The sequence below is a fragment of the Choloepus didactylus genome, chromosome 11 (genome assembly GCF_015220235.1).
Source record: "Choloepus didactylus isolate mChoDid1 chromosome 11, mChoDid1.pri, whole genome shotgun sequence".
In the NCBI taxonomy this organism is placed as follows: domain Eukaryota; kingdom Metazoa; phylum Chordata; class Mammalia; order Pilosa; family Megalonychidae; genus Choloepus; species Choloepus didactylus.
In genome coordinates this window covers 8,837,785-8,857,856 of record NC_051317.1, presented here as the reverse complement: position 1 = coordinate 8,857,856, position 20,072 = coordinate 8,837,785, and positions in this window count along the sequence as shown.

Here is a 20,072-nt window from a genome sequence, read left to right as displayed (position 1 = left end):
TTACTGATTGTCTTCATTTTTACATTCTTCTCCAAACCTCTCTCTCCTGTCTTGTCCTGTCTGCCTGCAGTGCTCCTTTTAGTATTTCTTGTAGAGCAGGTATCTTGTTCAAAAACTCTCTGTGTCTGTTTGTCTGAAAACATTTAAAACTCTCCTTCATTTTTGAAGGACAGTTTTGCCGGATATAGAATTTTTGGTTGGCAGTTTTTCTCTTTCAGTGTCTTAAATATATCATACCATTGCCTTCTCGCCTCCATGGTTTTTACTGAGAAATCCGTACATAATCTTATTGAGCTTCCTTTGTATGTGATGGATCACTTTTTTCTTGCTGCTTTCAGAATTCACTCACTGTCTTTGACATTTGGTAATCTGATTATTAAGTGTCTTAGAGTCAGTCTACTCTGATCTCTTCTGTTTGGGGTATGCTGTGCTTCTTGGATCTGTAATTTTATGTCTTTCATAACAGATGGGACATTTTCAGTGATTATTTCCTCCATTATTGTTTCTGCCCCTTTTCCCCTTCTCTTCTCCTTCTGGGACACCCATGACACTTACATTCATGCACTTCATGTTGTCATTCAGTTCCCTGAGACCCTGCTCATATTTTTCCATTCTTCTCCCTATCTGTTCTTTTGCATGTAGGATTTCAGATGTCCTTTTCTCCAGTTCATGAATCCTTTCTTCTGCCTCTTCAAAACTGCTGTTGTATCTCTCCATTGTGTTTTTTATCTCTTGTATTGTGCCTTTCATTCTCATAAGTTCTGCCAACTGTTTTTTCAAACTTTTGAGTTCTTCCTTATGTTTTCCTAGTGTCTTCTCTATATCCTTCATCTCTTTTGCCATATTTTCTCTAAACTCATTGATTTGATTTTTCAGTTGATTTAGGAGATTTGTTAGATTAATAATCAGCCATTTCAATTCCTATATCTCAGTTGAAGTGCAAGTTTGTTCTTTTGACTGGGCCATATCTTTGCTCTTCCTAGTGTGATCTGTAATTTTTTGTTGTCTAGGCATGTGGTTTCCTTGATTACCCCAGATTTTCCCCAACCACACAGGTCCAGGTCTTAGGAGGAGGCTGTATTCTAAGTATCAGGTTCCCCGGGGATGAGACCCAGAAGATTGTCAGAGTTTCCTGTGAGGCCTCTAGACTCTGTGCTTTTCCTGTCATGCCCAGGAAGTGGTGCTTTTCATCCCAAGCTCCCCACTGGCATAAAGAGATATGGTGTATTTAATTCTCAGTGGACACTGTCTGGGCCAGAGACTGAGGCTGTCAGAATCCAAGCTTGTTTCTTTTTTCTTTCCTTTTCTTCTTTTTTTGTTTTTTGTTTTTTGTTTTTGTTTTTCTTTCCTCCCAGTCCCTGGGGTCTGAGTTCTCTGAAGGAGCGCCACCACTTGAGCTGGGCCCTGATCCCCATTTTCTTAGGAAAGATAAACCCTTTAAGGAATTGTCTCCTACACTTGAGTTTTTTTCTTTGACTCTCTGAATATCTTAACTCCACCCTTGCCTGGGTCAGTGCTGACAGCTGAAAATGCCTGAGGCTTTCTCTAATGAGGTACTTTAGAATGAGAGAGAGAGAGAGCAAAACAGGAAAAAAAACAAGAAGATTCCTTTACAGAGCCTTTCCTCAGCCCAGCAGTTCACCAGGCAATAACTGCAGATGGTACCTGGTTCTGTGTGCCCCTTTTCTTGGGACACAGACCTTTTCCAGTATTCTGAGCTCAGCAGACTCCAAAAGCCTCTGTTTTTATTTATTTATGTGTTTTTATTTTTTTCCATCAGCTCCGCCTCCTCTCTGCCAGGATAAACCTCTGGGTTCCTTTCCTGCTTGCTCCAAGTTTATCTGTGCTCATAGCATGTATTCAGTAGTCCAAATTTGTTAATTGAAACTGCAGTTGGAGCCTGGTTGAGCTACATTCCCTCACTCCCAAGGAGGTACTGCTTCTTTGTCCCACAGCAAAGTTTTGCAACTCAGCTTGCCATGCCAGTGGGATGGGGCACAAGCTCTGCAGTTTGGGGAGCTTTACTTATAGTTTTATGCTGCAATCTCAGCTATTTCATGGATGTCCCCCCATCAGTTGTTCCAGACTATTTTCTAGTTGTTCTTGGCTGTTTACTAGTTGCTCTAGGGGACAAACTAAATTCCATACCTCCTTATGCCACCATCTTCCCCCACCTCCCCTCCATGGTTTCTGATGAGAAATTGGCACTCAATCTAATATAGACTCCCTTGTACATAACACATTGCTTTTCTCTTGCAGCTTTCAGAACTCTCTCCTTGTAAATTACATTTGATAATGTGATCAGTGTGTGACAGGGTATATTTTTCTTCATGTTTGTCCCGTGTTGTGTCTCTGGGCCTTTTGGGTTTTCATATGCATGTCTTTTGCTAAGCTTTGGTAGTTTTCTGTCATTATTTCTTTAAGTAATCCTTCTGCTCCTTTCTCTCTCTCTTCTCTTTCTTGGACTCTGATAATGCTTATATTGGTGTGCTTTATGGTGTATCAGAAGTATCTCAGGCTATCTTTGCTTTTAATAATTCCTTTTTTTTTTTTTTCCCTTTCTGACCTTCAGCCTGACTCATTTCAAGTATCTTGTTTTCAAGTTCACTAATTCTTTCTTCTGCCAGCTCCAATCTGCTCTTGAAACCTTACTGGGTATTTTTCATTTCAGTTATCATAATTTTAACTCCATTAGTTCTGTTTGGTTCCTTTTTAAAATTTCTGTCTCTTTTTTTAGATTCTGATATTACTCAGTCATTGTTTTCCTGATATACAACATTTCTTTTTCTGTATTTTCCTTCATCTCCTTGAGCATTTTTAAGATCGTTTTTTTAAAGACTTTGTTTGGTATGTCTACATTCTCTTCTTCTTTGTTGGTATTTATTGGAATTTTATCCTTTTCCTTTGGATAGGCCATCATTTCCTGTTTCTTTGTCTTATACTTGTTTGTTGCACACTGTGTATTTTAATATTTTAAAGTGCTAACTCTGGGATTTATTACCTGTGATGTTAGTTTCTTGGTTTTGTAACCAGCTGCTTATAAAAGATACTTTCTTGAGGTTTAGCCCTCCTATCAGGAAGGTATGTCCAAGACAAATGCAGTGCATAGGGTTTTCCCTGTCTTTCTAGGCCTCTGTCGTGTCCTGGGATTTTGCCTTTTAATTATTTTGGAGTTCCCCTGTTTACAGAAGCTTGATTGTCTCCTCTGTTTCCCAAGAGACAGACCTCTGTCCCTCTATATTTTTTTTTTTATAGTCCTTTTGTTTTCCCAAGCTGTTTTTGCCTAAAGTGCAAATTCTGGAAGGCAAGTGACCCAAAGAGGACATTCCCAAGTCAGTCTTTCTCAGCCAAGATGGGGCCAGGGACCCATGAAATGGGTGTAGACCAACTCCAAAGTGCCTTTGAGAGGAGATCAGAAGGCACCAAGAGCTTCTTGAGACATGGGTTTCCCAAAGTTGAGCTTCTGAGGCCTGTCCCACAAATGCAGCCATTCACCAAATTGTCCCCCATACTCCAGAGGAAGCACTGCATCTTTAAATCTCCATTGTCTCTGCCCCTGTCCAGGGAGGGTTGAAACAATGGCTGCCACTGACTTTGGGGCATGTTGAAACAATAGCTGCCCTCCAAGCCAGGCCCTTGGCAATCCAAATTCACTAATCAAAAGCTGTGATCAGTGATCAGATATGCCCACCCCTGTTCTTGGGGAAGTGGATTTTTAGATATTTTTCTTTCATCAGTGAGCTAGCCAGGGACTGGACCCCATGGCGGTCTGCCACGAGAGTTGGGGATGGGCACCCATAGCTGCCACACTGAGGAGCAATTTACAGTTCTTTCCTGTTATTTATCAGCTTCTTCTTCCAGCCCTTCTCTGGATGTTGTACAGTGTTCTTCCGGCCTCCGGAGTTTCAAAACAGTTGTTTCAGACAGTTCCTGCTGTTTGTTAGTTGTTCTGTTGGAAGGACTGAGTCCTGAAGCTCCCTACTCCACCATCTTCCCCAGAAATCCTCTAAAATGCCTTTATTTCCCCTTTGTTCTTGAAAGCTAGTTTCCTTGAATTTGCAATTATAAATTAGCAGTCATTTTCTCTCAGAAGTTTATGAAGATTTTATTCCACTGTCTCCTGGCTTTAATTGCTACTGGAGTGAAGTCAGCCATAGGATGGTCTTTTATCTTGGGCTGCTTTTACAATTTCTTCTTTTTCTTTAGTATAGTTCAGTTTTTATTATTATGTGTCTTTTTTTGATGTTTCTTTTTTTATTTATGCTTCAGACTTGTTGTCTTTCCCAAATACCAGAATTATTGTCCTACAGCAATCTTAAATATTCTCATCTATTTTTTTATCAGTTCTCTAAATTCAATAATCATTCTCAAATTGTATTCTAGATATTATAATTGTAGTCTCTGCAGTCCTCAAGTATATGCTTTCATCTAATCCTCACCAAAACTATGTCAGCTCTTAACTTTAATTATCCCCTTTTCTATATAAATAAACTGAGTCTGGGAATGTTGAGTAGCTCAACCAAGTTACCAGTTTAATAAGTGTTTGGGTGAGGAGTTGGAGTCTGGTCTGTCTGAACTCAGAAAGAAAATGGGAGAAATAAACTTCTTTGTATCTTCTGGTTCCCAGCAGGAAAAAAGCAGGAACTGTTTTGGGTTTACTGTGTATTTAGCCTATGTAGAAATGATTTCTTCCTCATTCCTGCTCAGTGTAACATTTCTACAAATACTAAATGTTCACCTCAGCAATGCTAGTTATGTGATCACACAATTCATCTGTTCACTTTTATTGAGCAACTGCTATATGTACCAGTATATCTTGTACTGTACTGTGAGTGCCTGAGTGTGAGATTAATGTCATCTTCAATACTATATCCCAAGCATCTATTACAAATCATGAAAATCAGTAGGCACTCAATTAATACTTGCAGAGTTACATGGTTAGTTATTGTCCTAGGCTCCTCTTACTGTAGACTCAATAAGTTTAGAGGATCTGTTAATAGCTGACTCATTAACCCAAGACTGCCTCTGTATTACGGTGAATGAGAGTGAATCCTATGCCTAATGGTGAAATATTTTTGATGTCTTCATGCATGTTTAACTCCGTTCAACCACTTTTTGGTGGTGATGTTTGTTATGGTTATCCTTCTGTTCCTTTGCTTACTTGGACTTTTGTCTTAATCCATTCTCTAATTCCAGTCTTTTTGTTCCCAGTCCATCTTAAGCACTATATTCACATTATTCTTTGTAAAGTATGATTCTTATCATAAAACTCCTTGACCCTACTACATCTTAATGTACTGTCTCTCTATTGCCTGGTATTACCACGTTCAAACTCATGTCAGTGGCTTTAATAGTTTTCAAAATATCCCTGACCTTCTTTTAAAAGCTTATCTTTCAATGTCCCCTTACATAATAACAATAGCTAGCACTGATTATGCCCTTCCTATGTGTCTGGTACCATTTTAGGAGCTTGATATGTATTATCTCATGGAATCCTTACAACAACTCTGGGGATATTATAATTATCCTTGTTTTACAGAAGAGGCTTAAGGATCTTGAATAATTTGCATAAGTTCCCATACTTAACAAGTAGTGTAGCTGGAATGTGAATCCATCCAGTCTCACTCCAGAGCTGATACTGTAAAACATCCACTGCATTGCTTAGCTGTACCCTATCCTGGAGCCAAAATGGATTATTCATTGTGTCACAAACCTACATTATAATTCCTTGTTGCTGTTTTTTTTTTTTTTTTTTTGCTTACACTGTCTTTATTTTTCTCTAATGCTCCATGAGTCCCATGTGAAAATCTACCACAGGCCCAGCTTAAATTTTGTTTCTTGCAAATCTTGCCTCATTTCTCTAAAATACTACATGTGCCCTTTTATGGTAGTTTCACAGAAATTTTCATTACAGTGATCTTTATCTGTGTCTTTTCTCCCTGGCTCAGTGATCAGTTTCTGGAGGGCAAATGATGTCTTCATTTCTCCTGCCGCAGCTAGCCTGAGGATTTGATTCAGCAGAAGTAAGTCTGGATGCTGCTTCTGACATTTCCTAGCTGTGTGATCTTGAGAAAACTGCTCAATCTTCTTTGAGTCTGTTTCCTCACTTGTAAAATCAAGATGACAACCCATTTCACAGGGCCGTAATGAGAGAAAAATAAGGTGACTCAGGTAAAGCCACTGGCACATGTGGTGTACATCCAATGCTGCATTCTCTCTTCCTTCTATCCAATGTGAATACAGGCCCTTGTGTATATTGTGTTTTGGGTAAAAATTGCTGAAAGAAAGAATGAATGTGCATTGAGTCTCTCCTTGGCAGACTCCCCCAGTGTGTTCAGCTATTACATTCTCTGCATGGGCTTTTCTTGATGTTGTCCCTTCTCCTTTCAAATAAAACTGCCAATTCTGCAGCCCAATATTCAGGCCATCTGACTTTTTCTAGGTGATAGTGACTCTGATCGGTTCAAGAGATAAACTAATCCTTACTGTTGAATTAGTTGACTAATGTTTCTTTCTCTGAGAACAAGTAAATCTTCATTTAAATGCAAAAACTCCTATAAACAATGAATCCTTTGTGGGAGTTTCCAGGAAAGTGTAAAAGATACTTGGATATGTAGGCTTTTTTTTTTTTTTTCCCCTTGGGGATGCTGCTCTTCTTATTATAGGATTAAACTTATATTTCTATTTTCCTCTTTTTCCTGTAAATAAATTGTATAGGGTTTGTCATTTATATAAGTGGGGGGTTGGACATAGAATTAATTCCTTGTTGTTGAGATCACTTTCAACTTAAGAGATGAGAACAATTTGATTTGTGGGTGCCATAAGGAATCACCCTGATTAGCAGGTGGAAAAGGGTTCTGTCACAGTTGGATATGTCTCTCTGCCTTTGGTGCAGATAGACATTTCAGGGAAAATCTCTTAGAACGCTCAGCTTTTGAGGCAAATCCAAGGCCCCATCTGATATTCTTTTCAGACATTCTTCCATCCCTGATTTTCATTTAGTAGGCGAGAAACTTTTTCTTTTTTTTTTGAAGTCCACAATGGGGCTCCAAAATAATGTTTTAAAAAAGTGAAATAGATAATCTTTGGTGACCTAGTTTTATTTGCATATTAGTTTTCTGATACTTTTTAAAAAATTGATTCTGTTTTAATGATAAGAACAATTCTTATTAATATCTTGGAAAAAGAACACAAAACCGTCCTTTTGAATACTTTGTATAGCTACAAAACGCAGACTCTTTGTGAATGTAATCAAATGAAGCGATCTTTTATACAAAGTGAAATAGAGCTGTTCTATAATTAGTGTGAACATACCAAACAAAACAAGACTAATTACAGGAGGGAAAAAAAAAAAAAAACAGAATGAATTTTGTGGGAAATAGGCCATCTTCCTCACTAGGCAGATTTTTATTTTTTTTTTTTGCTGTTCCCCCAACTCTGGAGAATAGGAAATTTGATGACATTAACACAGCTTATTAATGATCATTGTAACTAACTCCATCCACCTAATTAAATCATCAGCTACAATTGGTAACAGGGGAGCACAATTTAAATGGAACTGCTCTGACAAACTAAATGGCACCACACTCCTAAATATTTAATACTCCCTGGGGCTGGATTAATGGGAATGTTTAAAGAGTCAGGTCTTTCAAAGGTGACAGACAGACATTTTCTATGCCTTTTGTAAAAGAGGACAAATTAATTATTAAACGAATTTCTGCTTAAAATCTTCTATCATTGGATATAAGCTAGACTGAGAAATTATAATTGAAACCATTTTTTTTTTCCTCCATTGATAAGATAGTGAAGCCTCTTAAGGAGATTTTTTTTTTTTATTTTTTTATTTTAAGGGTTTTTATTAAGCCCAGAAAGTAGAGTAAAAATATACATTTAGTTGGGTCAAGGAACTAGATAAGAGACATTAATAGTTTATCGCTCAGAAAGTCTGCTTACTGAGGACTTAACTATGAAACCACACTATTCTACGTCATGCGCATTTAGATCTTTGCCAAATTGGGAACAGGGATAAGAAATAATTACAGGTGTAATAAGTGCTACAAAGAAGAAAAGGGAATTGGTAAAAAAAAAAAAAAAATTCTTTAATATGAGATTTGTAGCCATTCGAGATCCTAGGAGGCAAAGCCATGTCCGCCTCCCTCCCCTGACCCCAGCCTTTTCTAACCAGTCCCTGTTTGCTAAGGGGATGGGTAAAATCTAAATATTTAAAAATGTTTTTATCCCCTTACAGCAGGTTGGATTACTTTGCCTCTATGGGTTTGTAGAAAACAGAAGTAATGGTATCTACTTCTGGCACTTAAACAAGAAATGCCTTGCTTGCCACCAGCAACTCTTCTTACCTCTTGTGTTGTTAGGGTCTGTTTCATACTTTTTGCAGACCCAGAGGCTGCTACTTCAAAAGGAGTACCCTGACCCCTTATTTATTGGTAAATTTCTGTTGCTTCTCTGGTTGCTGGCTGGAGCAAGGGAGCTGGTTAGGGCAACTTCTGGACTTTAAGCAGCAGGGTGCTTAAGCCCGGTGGTCATCGTAAGAGTAACTGAAGAGAGAACAAAAAGTTAGCATTTCCTACTACTAGAGCCTCTTCTTACTTCTTTTTGAAAAATTTCCCACTATCTCCTTGCACTATGAATCAGGGCTATTTTTCTGCCCATTCCTTTCAAGGTCAAAGGAAGATTGGATATGGCACTAGGGTCTTCCGGATGGCTTTTGTGAATGTGAGGCTAAGCATTTGAAATAGGCCTTGTGGATTACTTTGGACAGAAGAGGTGTTAGGAAGGTAAAAAAGAGAAAAGTTTTTCAAACATACGAACAATGTGTCCAAATCCTGAGGAAACGAGACAGGTCCAAAATGGCTAAAAAGGAGAGAGAGTTGTTTGTGATAGCCTCGGGAAGTAAGCAGGATAAACTTTATTGTTTTCTTTGAACAGATGAAGAGATTATAGGTTTGTGGATGCCAAAAATATCATCCCTGCTGGTTTTTCAAAAATGGTTCTTTTTTTTTAAAACAGTTTTAGATTTATAGGAAAGTTGCAAAGATAATTCTACCCCATATCCAGTTTCCCATATTAATGTCTTACATTCATATAGTGCTTATGCCACAATTAATGAGGCAGTATTGACCCATTATTATTAGCTAAATACATGCTTTATTCACATTTGCTTTTTTACATTTTTATCTAATGCTTTTTTTTTTTTTTTTCATTTCACAGTTCCATCCAGGATATTTGATTGTCTTGTCTTTTAGATTCCTCTTGACTGTGACAGTTTCTCAGACTTTCCTCATTTTCGATGACTTTGACAAATTTGAGTAGTTCTGGTCAGGTATTTTGTAGAATATCCCTCAATTGAAATTTGTCTGAGGTTATTAGACTGGGGTTATGAGTTTTGGGGAGGAAGATCATGGAGATCAAGTGCCTTTCTCATTATGTCATATCAAGGGTACATACTATGAACATGATTTATCACTGTTAGTATTGACCTTGATCAGCTGGCTGAGGTAGAGTTCATCAGTTTTCTCCACTCTAAAGTTAGTCTTTTTTACTCCTTTCCATACTGTACCCCCTGGAAGGAAGTCATTATGAACATTCTACACTTGAGGTGTGGGAAGATATACTTCACCTCCTTGAAGGTGTAGCATCTACCTAAACTGTTTAGAACTCTCTCACATGGACTATTTGTTTATTTTCACCCATTTACTCATTTACTCAATCACTGAATATTTGTTTTGTCCATTGGGTTAAATCCAACTTTATTTTTTGCTCAAAGCTTCTAGCTTTGGCCATTGGGTGCTCTTTCAGTTGGCTTCTGTTTCCCTTATCATTGGTGTATGGTTTTTTTGTTTGTTTGGTTAATTAGTTTTTTTGTTTTTGTTTTTTTCTAGTACTTTGTTACCTTCTGCTACTTGTAAGATGTTCCAGGCTTATCTTGTATATTTCCTGTCCTGATCCTAGATTTATTCATTTCTCCAAGGATCCCTGGTTCCCTTTATTGGAGAACGGTATTAAGAAACCAAGATCTAGGCCCTAGAGTTATGTGTTGTTGCTGGGGTTTCATTGCTTCTAGGTCTTCTTATCTGAAGGAGCAAGGAAATATGTATGTGTATAATAATGAGAAATATCTATATATGTAAATATTTGTATATGTAGCCAGCTGTATCTATATTAAGCTAAACATGAGTTAGTCCTGATGTTTTCAAGTCTAATCTATTTCTACATGGATCATTCTAGTCTCCTCCCCTTGCTTAGCTGTTAATTCCCACCCAACAGTGAAAAACCTGGCTCCTACCATCTGCTATCCATTTGCTAATTGTTCAAATCCAATATACATGAATAGTTGTTTCAGAATCATACCTGCTGTTACCTCCTCCCTTCCCATTTCCTGATTCAGAGGACATGCATTTGATGGCAATCTGAGTTGAATTTCTGAATGCCTGCCTCCTTTTCTTTTTTTGTTTGTTTTATCCATCCATCCATCTATCCATCCATCCAGTAAATATCTATTTATAGAACTAAGTGATGTACGGACTCTTAGAGGCTGCTCTAAATGGTAGATTTGCAGATTAATTTGTAGTATTTATAATAGTAGACTCTCTACTAACTGAATTCTATTAACTGATTTGCCAGATTAATGAGTGCCTTCCATTCCCCTTGTGATATATACTGTTTTTCGCTCTTGGCATTAAAGGCTTGCAGTGAGCTGGCTATTCTCTAGTGTGCTCACATGTGTCTATTCCTATCAATTGAGTTTTATACAAAATAAGAGACAATTTCTTGTATTTGTTTCTAAACCTGTTTGACATTGTTCAGTTTATTGTGGTTATGTGATTTAATTAAATATTACACAAAAGTAACAGATTTTTGTGGCTTAGTCTGAGAAACTAGTCACCACTAAGAAATTGTCTTTTGTGTTCTAAACAACAGTGGTAAAAATTTGAATCAGCACTTTGGGACAAATGCTGAACATCTTCCATTTCCTCCTTCAAGTCCACCCTCCATCTTTCTCCTCTCTTCTCTGTGCCCCACGAGGCTGACACAAAGAGATGACATCAATGAGGGTCTTTTGTCTTCTGGATTCCAGTTGGATTAGGCTCAGGTGGGGTCCCTGTAGGAGATTGGTGGGATGGAGAAGAGTGAGGCCTGAGGAGTTGTTCTGATTTCCTTCCTGCAAGGTTAGTTTAACTTTGTTCATCAAACAAAGGTTACTGTTCCTCTTAAGATGATTCCTCTATATCAGCCTCTTTCCTTTCAGATTCTGGCAATTGCTCCTTCTACTCATTCCTTTGAACTAGGGATGGTAATCACTCCACTTCTTTTAGCTCCAGGTTACTGTACTGTCCACACCTCTGTGGATCATTCCTTTATAAATTTGTCCTCTTCAAATTATTTTGAACCAATCCTCAATACATATATGCTATAGTCTGCCTGAAATGTAATCCAATGGGAAGAGAACTAGGTGTGGGTGTGGGGATTGGAAGACCTAGATTCTTTATCCAAAGATGCCGTTACTTACTGGGTATTGGGTGATCCCAAATAAATCATTTTAAATTAACTTTTCTCAGTCTTAGTTTCTTCCTAAATGAATTATCTAAACTACCAAACAACCAGGAAAAAAGTTCTTGTGAGCAAAGTGTTCTAGTACTTTCAGAAGAGGATATGCAATTAACCCTCTCCTAATTCTGCATTCAGGTAGAGGACTGAAAAGGAATTATTATTTGTTGAGCACACACCAGGCATTATATGAAGCATTCTCTCCCACTTAAACCTCACAATAACCCCATGACATGTGGTGTTAACCTCATTTCAACAATGATGAAACTGAGGCTTAAAGCTGTTAGTCATATGGCTATACCATCAGTTATCTTATTAGACCAACGGATGACTCTATCCCCCATACACAGTACAATATTTAGCAGAGGTAGGTGCTTATTAATGTTTGCAGGGGAAATAGGGGTATGGGGAAGGTAGGGGAAGGGAGGCAGGATTTGGATCTAGGTCTAAAGGACTCCAAAGGTTTGTTCTTTCCACTCCAGGCTGCTAGTAAACAGTAATTGTGATTCCTAATATTAAGTAGATGATGCAAAACCCTTTCGTATTTCACGATGGATTAGATTTTGAGCTCTTATGTATATAATATTACAACTGCATTTGAATTAATCAGTTAGTATTTATCAGAAAAACACCTACTGATAGATGAGAGGGAACAAGACCATGGACAGGTATTGTAGTAGTTAAACCATAATCCTCCCAGAGTTAAAATTGTGGCCAATAAAGGCCAAGGAATAGCTGGATGTACTGAACTTTCTTTACTGATATCAAACTTAAGAATAGGCACATCCTAATTTTCCTCGTAGATTTATTGACCTATTTTTCTTAAGTAAATGTGTGGATTTTTCTTGTTGTTTTTTTTTTTTTTTTTCAGTTGGAGAAAGAGGTAATAACTTCCTAAGTATTTGAAGTAACACGTTTATTTGTAATATGCTTTACCCATTTACATTTCAAAGTGTTTTTGCTTTACCATTTTAGAATTTCAGTGAATCTGTCACCTTATACATGCCATTGATTTGATAACTCTATTTACAGCCCTCTGAAGCAAGTCAAGTTTTCAGGCTATGCTCACATTGCACTCTCCTAGTCTGTCTGGATAGTCAAGATAAAGAGAAATAAGAAGAGGATTGGATTGTTTTCTGCTGATAACATTTCAAACAGATAATCTCTGGTCTCTAGGGTTGGATTTGTGGCTTGTGTAAAATCATGGAATTATCATCATATGGGTGTTTATTTTCTCTTATGCCCTGCACATATATTTACATGTACGCACAGATACACGCATATATGTACATATATACATGCATGTATACACATATAAAACATACAAATATACATATAACAAACATACACAAATATACATGTATACGTGTGTGTGTGTTTGAATATGCATATCTGTATTTCATCCTGCTATTTTTAAGTTACTTGCTGAAAAGTAACTTCATCTCTCTTTTGTAGCTACTTTTTTTTTTTATCTTTTTGTAGTAAAGATAGTCTATGACTGGTTCAAATGCTCTTTGTACATAAATGTAAAAATCCAATGGATCAGCTCTAATGACTACCCTACCCTTTTTATTCTGAATTTTGCTTGCATTAAGGACTTGGGAGCTTGGCATGATTAAAAACTTCAAGCAGGTCTCAGAAGTGTATTGGCTCTGTAGAGAAGTTCCAAGTCAAACACTAAGAAAATTGCAAATCTTTCTGTTTTAATTCTGTTGCATTTACCTGCTGGATTATCAAATAAAAGGGCATGAATACTACAGTTTAGTTTCATGTGAATGAGCCTTCTGGTGTCATTAACCAGAGGGCCTGTGATTCTGAGTCTCATAAATATGATTTTATAATGTCCATGTGAGGTTATTAATATTACTTGCTTGTGGTTTTCCTTGATGTTAAGCTCTCCTCTGCTAATTGTTGTTTATTCTGAGTTCTGTGGATGGAATTCAGTGTTTCTGAGATTGTGTAGTAATATTTGCATTTTTGAGTTGCTGTCTACCATCTCAAGAGGCATAGTAGCCAATTTGCCTCTGGGCAGTAGTGCAGAAACAAAAAAAATGCTGTTATTCTCATTATGTATTTTTTTCCCTTGTGTCCATGAATTTTCCTGTGTGGGATTTTGTTAGACCAGTTATTTAATCTCTAAGGCTGTTTCCTTTTGTAAAAGTGGAGTTAATAGCAGGACCTACCTTATGGGGTTGTTGTGAAGATTAAATACACTAATGCGTATAAAATGAAGAGCCCAGTGTGTGGCATATAGTAAGCAATAAATAAATGTTTTTTTACTAAAGTCATGGTATTCTCGGAATTAGATAATAGGCTTTTGCAAAATGCACACTCATTTTAATTTGCCAGTGTGAGCATTTGCGTTTCCCTATTCCCTTCTTCACCCTTCAACAATATCTAGCCCTGGACCTCAGCATCAGGTAACAAGTAGCAACCTCTGAAAGGCCCATTAATTTTTAGAGGTCACTAATGCACCATTGAATAAAATGGCTTATTTGAGTCTCTGAATGATATCCTAGAAGAGTTAACATTTTTTTCTTCCAAAGAGAAAAGGCATTTATTCCCTTCTCCCTGGTATTTTCAGACCCATTAAGCTTTAAGTAATGGTAAGGCTTCCATAAAAGCTTTCAAGAATACACTATATTTTTAATTCTCCCTCCAAAGGGCCTATTACCTATAGTTCTATCATTGACTTGTTTGTTCTTTGCTTTCCATCAAAGAGAGTAATTCTAGCAAAGGTTAACACAGCCCTTTCTCTGCCTCAGATTGCCTTTCTATTACCTGACTTAACATTTACTGATTATGAAAATGTTAAGTAATCAAAGAGTTTAATAAGAGAGTTAAATAAAAGAATTAAATAAAATGAAAAGCATAGTAGCTTTCCAAGTTTAAAGGACGTCATGGTCCTCCCCCACACCCCACAGTGTACACTGCTAAAAGAAGTTCTGATTACCAGGATGACTCCTGGATTGTGATTAGGACAGGGAAGGAAGGAAAGAGGTGAGAAAAGAACTGTCCTTCAGATGGAATGAATTTTCAAGACATGCAATCTGCCATAATGCTGGAAATGAAATTTATGAAATAAAAAATTAAGTTGCTTATTTATTTTAGTAACGTTTGAAGATTAAAGTCTAAACCCGGACTATAGCCTGTTTGCCTGTTAATTTGAGTAGACGATAGTTACTTCTTTCTCACTTTACCTCAATCAGACTGTGAAATAGCGGGAGATTTTTTTCATGAATTTCATCCCTTTTGGATGAGAGCTCTGTTCACCACAGAGCTCCCTGTCTCCACTGGTGTTGATCATTGACTTTCACCCCAATGGACAATACTTTGGTAGATAATTAACTCACACCCAGATTTCTAGGTACAGTTTTACCAGCGACCTTCATCTCAGAGCTCTTTTGTACAAAAAATTCAGGAATAATATGATGCTTCCAGTTGTACCTTGGGTGGGAGAGGGATTTACTTTGGGGTCTACAGGATTAAAATCCCAGGACTTCCAGATGATATCATGGGAAATCAGTCTTCAGTGCTGATTAGGAATTTAAATACAGAACTTTGAATTATGGTAAAACTTGCTAAAACTTGGGGAACCCAACGCCTTGCTTGAAGACTGCTGAAAGCAAAAGATATTGTGACAGGTCTGAGGAAGGTTATGCCCAAGGTCCTCCATTACTCTGGGAAATGCTTATTTTATTTTATTTTGGTCTTTTCTAGTTATACCTGATCTCAGTGAGGCTTCTTTTCCTCTGCCCCTGGCCAGACTGCCATGCTCTACATCATTAACCCTAAGCTCTGGGGAACTGATCCCCTGACAGCCTCTTTGATATTAGATTAGATCCCTTCTAGGCTGCATTTAATTGACTGAGTTCCTAGGGGGAAATAGCTGGTTCTTACTCCCTCTCTCTGTTTTACTTGGCCACTCTTCTTTAGTAGCTGGTTTGCAAATTCACTGTGCCTCTGTGAAGAAGGAAGTGTGACAGATAAAACAAATGCCCATGATTCCAAATTCTCCTTTTTTTCTTCTTCTAATAACATGTCTACAGTTAGGCCTGTCAGTGAGTACCTTTGTTCTTTTCGAATCCTCTTCCTCCAAGTAATAAGAAAGTGGCTACTTTCCTCTTACGTCCTTCACATTGCACCTCATCTATTTTTCTAAAAATGAAAAACTAGAGTACTGGAAATTAAAACACCACTTCTTTTTCCTTGGCTCAAAATGTCTACACCACCATTTTGAAACCTTTATTATCTTTTCCTGTCCATTTTTAAATAACTTTTACATTCTGAACAATTTGCTCACCTTTCTTTTTCTTGCACCTATTAAACCATCTTGTTTCCCCTGAAATATAAAAATGAAAAAAAAAAAAAAAACAATATATGCTCAAGGTCAAACATTCAAACATTATAGAACTATATAATATAGGAAGTAAAAGATGCCTCTGATAACACCCCGCCCTCAAAAGGAACTAATCTTTATTTTTTGGTTGTAATCCTCCAGATTTTTCTGTTGTATATAATGTTGTTTTTAAAATGGTGAGCACTGTCCTCCATTAGGGAGAAACAGGACTCTGTGGTAGAAGGAAACCTCACAGAGACTGGATGCCCCCCACTATCTCCAAACTCCCCCAAACTGTGCTTCACCCTGAAGCCCAAACTGTACAAATCCCTGTTGTCTCCCATACCCAGCCCTGGCCAGGACTGTGGAGGATAATTTTCTCTATAGTTTCTTTATTTCTCCTGATACAAGAAAACAAATTAGTCATACTACTGTCCAGGACTTTGATGGTAAATTTGCAGACATGATAATGAATTGAGAGATAATTTTGTGTCAGTCAAGAGAATGCTTCCAGTGTAATACTCTCATTTACTGTTTGCTCTCTAAATCTCTAAAGAAGATAAAGTGATTGAACTAATAGTACCAGCCTCTCTTTTCTTCTGGGCTTTAGGATAAAATAACCGCATGAGAAATTTCCCTGCCCTTCTCTCTGGTGTGTTAGCCCTGGGGAGAAGTAGCCACAGGAAACTCATTATGCTCAGATGGACAGAAGTTGAGAGAAACCCTCTGGACTTCCTAAGCTCTAGATACAGACTGGGATTGTTGATATTTTGATTGCATTCATTTCCTCAGGACAAAGCCCCAAGATCCTACTCAAGTTCTTTGGCTTCTCTAGGGATGTGGAAGATGTTTAAAGAAAAATCATACCATCAGATCCACTGTAAGCTGCATCCATCCCAAAGCATGACATGCCTGATTCTTGGAACAAGTAGTGGAAGAATAGGTGAAAGGGTCTGGGATTTGGTGGTATTCCTGTTTCTTCATTTTTGTTCTCACATACCTAATAAATGAGCTTTACTATTTTTTTTTTCCTTTTTGGTGTGTCTGGTTTAAAATGTGCTTAATTTTCTTAAACCATGTGGATGAGCTGAGGGAAGTGAATAGAGGCAGGAAATGATTGAGTTAGTCTGCACAGAACATTCTGTAACACTAGTAGTAGCTGGTACTTGTAAGCACTAAGAAAATGATTGCTCTCATGATGTCGGCCTGGCACCTTTTAGGGGTTCGTTGTTGCCTAATTCATATCCTTTCCCTGATCCTCAGATGATCCCTGTCATTCCTCTGCACTAAAAGTTATCACTTTGTTGTCACCCCTCTTCTCTTTATCTCTGATGATCTGTTTACTCTCACAGCCAATGGCATTGAGTCCCTTGAGGTGGGGATAAGAAGAAAGCTCTCTTCACAAGTATTAACACTTTTAAACTGGGTTCCTCAAGAGGCACCCCTTGTGGTGCAACTCTTTGTTGGCTTTTCCAATTCTAATTGTGCCTATCCTTGAAAAAATTAAGAGAATTATTCTAAGGGCTCTGTTAGAGGATAACTCTACAGCATCACCCAATTTCATATTTAAAATGCTTTTCTGATTTACATTCACCAGAGACACAGGACTGGATTTAAACACTCAATCTTGTTCTACTTTTGAATGACTCAGTCATTCAAACATATTAATTTCATGTTTTTTTTAATACGTGAAGCATTCTTTTTGCTTTGAGGAAACAGCAGTAGGTAAGACAGTTTCTCTGCCCTGGTGAAGTATTTATATCAGTGGAGAAAATAGAAAATAAGAAAACAAATAAATATGTAATTGTTTGGGAAGGTTACACATTAGGTATAAAGTGTTATGTAGAAAAGTAAAGTCTACTATGAAGCAAAAACTGTCATAGAGGCAAGGAATATTTTAGATAGGGTACTCAGGGCAGATGATATTTGACCACAAATGTGAATAAAATGAGGGATCACTTTGTGTGAAGCCCTGAGTGAGAGAGTTCCAGCTAGAGAGAACAGAACATTCAAAGAGACTTCCGGCCACGAATGAGACTACTGTCTTCATGCAACAGCCCGGAAGGCCAGCGAAGCTGGAGTGAAGTGATTGGAGGGGATGGTGGCATAAAAGAGTCTGGAGGAGTAGTGGGGAACCAAAATATAAAGGGCTCTATAGGCTGTGGCAAGGAGTTTGGATCCTAAATCCACTATTTCGGACTATTCCCATTTATTTAATGATTTTATTACCACAGTTGTCAGAGGAACATCTCATTGTTTCTCTCTGGAGATCTATCAGGGCTTCTCATATGGAAGCATATTTCATTGATTGCAAGATATGAAACATTCTTTGTATTTTGACATCTCTGAATTTGGGATATGACCTTCAACTGAAATTGTTCTAGTATGGTGTCATAATTTATTTGGCATCATTTATTTTTCCTAGTGGTAAATAAACTAATGGCACATCTTATAATCAATGATGCCTTTGATTTGGTGTAATATGGTGTCCCACACCATTCACAGTTTACATCTCTCCCATTTCTGCAGCCTCAGAGTGACCTAATGGAACAGAGTCACAGTAATTCTTAAGCATTGAAGTATTTTCTTATAATAAGAAAGAATGGCCCTTATTTCACACTTGGGAACCAGTCTTCCTACTACTTGTGCATTTTCAGCTTATGTCTTATAGCTCTGGGGCAGAATTTGTCACTGTGGGAAGATAACTGGTATACAAAGTGAATGAATCCACAACCTTGTATTTATTGCTAGTCTGCCCTAACTAACAGAGGTAACAGATAATAATGATCCGTCAATAGAGTTGGTATATTTTTCTAGTTTGTATATAATTTGATTACTCCTGCATTCTCTACTGAGTTTTTTTTAATCCTGTGCATGGGAACCCTACTTTATGAATGGACTGTGGAGCTTCCCTGTTAAAATAATTGTTTGCTTTCTTTCTATACTACAGACTCTGAGCACCTTGACAGCAGGGGCAGTTTCACGCATTTCTGTATTTTTAGTGCCTCCTAGAATGCCTTGCTCATGGTGTATATTCAATAAAAATTGATTAAATGACTGAAACAACTCACAATTCAGCAACTCAAGATGTTTGTGGTCTAAGTAAGAGCTTGCTTAGTAACAAATATAAAACTTACATAGATTCCTAGTTTAATAGGGCCAAACATGTATGTTCTACAGCTCAAATATTTGAAAAGTAGCTCTTTTTATGGTTTTTATAACTGATCTCATCTTTCTCTTGGGTTTTCATTTCTTCTGACAATAGAAAATATTTAAGCTTCCAGATTAAAGTCAACTCAAACACTTTGAATATAAAACAATCTTCTTTGGGGAAATACACAGTTAATTCAAAGTTCAGGAACTTATCAAGGCTGTTTTTTCTTCTTAAGCAGTCTTCCTTCCTTCCTCCTTCCCAAGATGACAATATGTGAGTAGTGACTTTGGTCCAAATGATATATTTTGTTTCCTGGCTGGCCTCCAATGAGATGTTCCTCAGTCCATTGATTCACTGGGTGTGCTGGGGAGTGATAGTCAAGACATGGTTTGTTCCCTCTGCTCTTTTGAGGGACATCATACTGGTGCCAAGCTACCATGGTTTAAGGAAGCCCATGTTAAAGAGACAGACCACATACTTGTACTCCAGCTCAGCCCCAGCTGAGATTTCCAGTTGATAGCCAAACATGAGTGAGTGAGCCTTCAGATGCTTCCAGAACCCAGCTTTTGAGTCTTCCAGCATAGGCTTTAGACGTACATTATGGAACAGAGGCAAGCCATGCCTGCTGTGTCCTATCTGAATTTCTGACCCACAAAATACATTAGTGTAATAAATGGTTGTTTCATGCCATTAAATTTTGGAGTTAGGAAACCCTAGTTATATAACCTTTTCTCTCGCTCGCCTTTGCTCCTTCCTCCCTTCCAAAAAATTTTAAAGATCCTGACTAATTGAAGATAGTCTTAAAAACAAGGAAAATTTCCTCAAAACCTTAAATAATTAATTTTTAAAAAATCCTGGAGTGCTTTGAAAATGTATGTTACAGCAAAGGATTCACTTTTTTGTCTAGGACTTTTGTTAGAGCCAAATTATATGTTTTTGTTTTTTTTTTTTTTTTTAAACTCAGGACAATTCCACCATCCTCACCCCAGGCAAAAAGCTATTTTCATTAGAGAA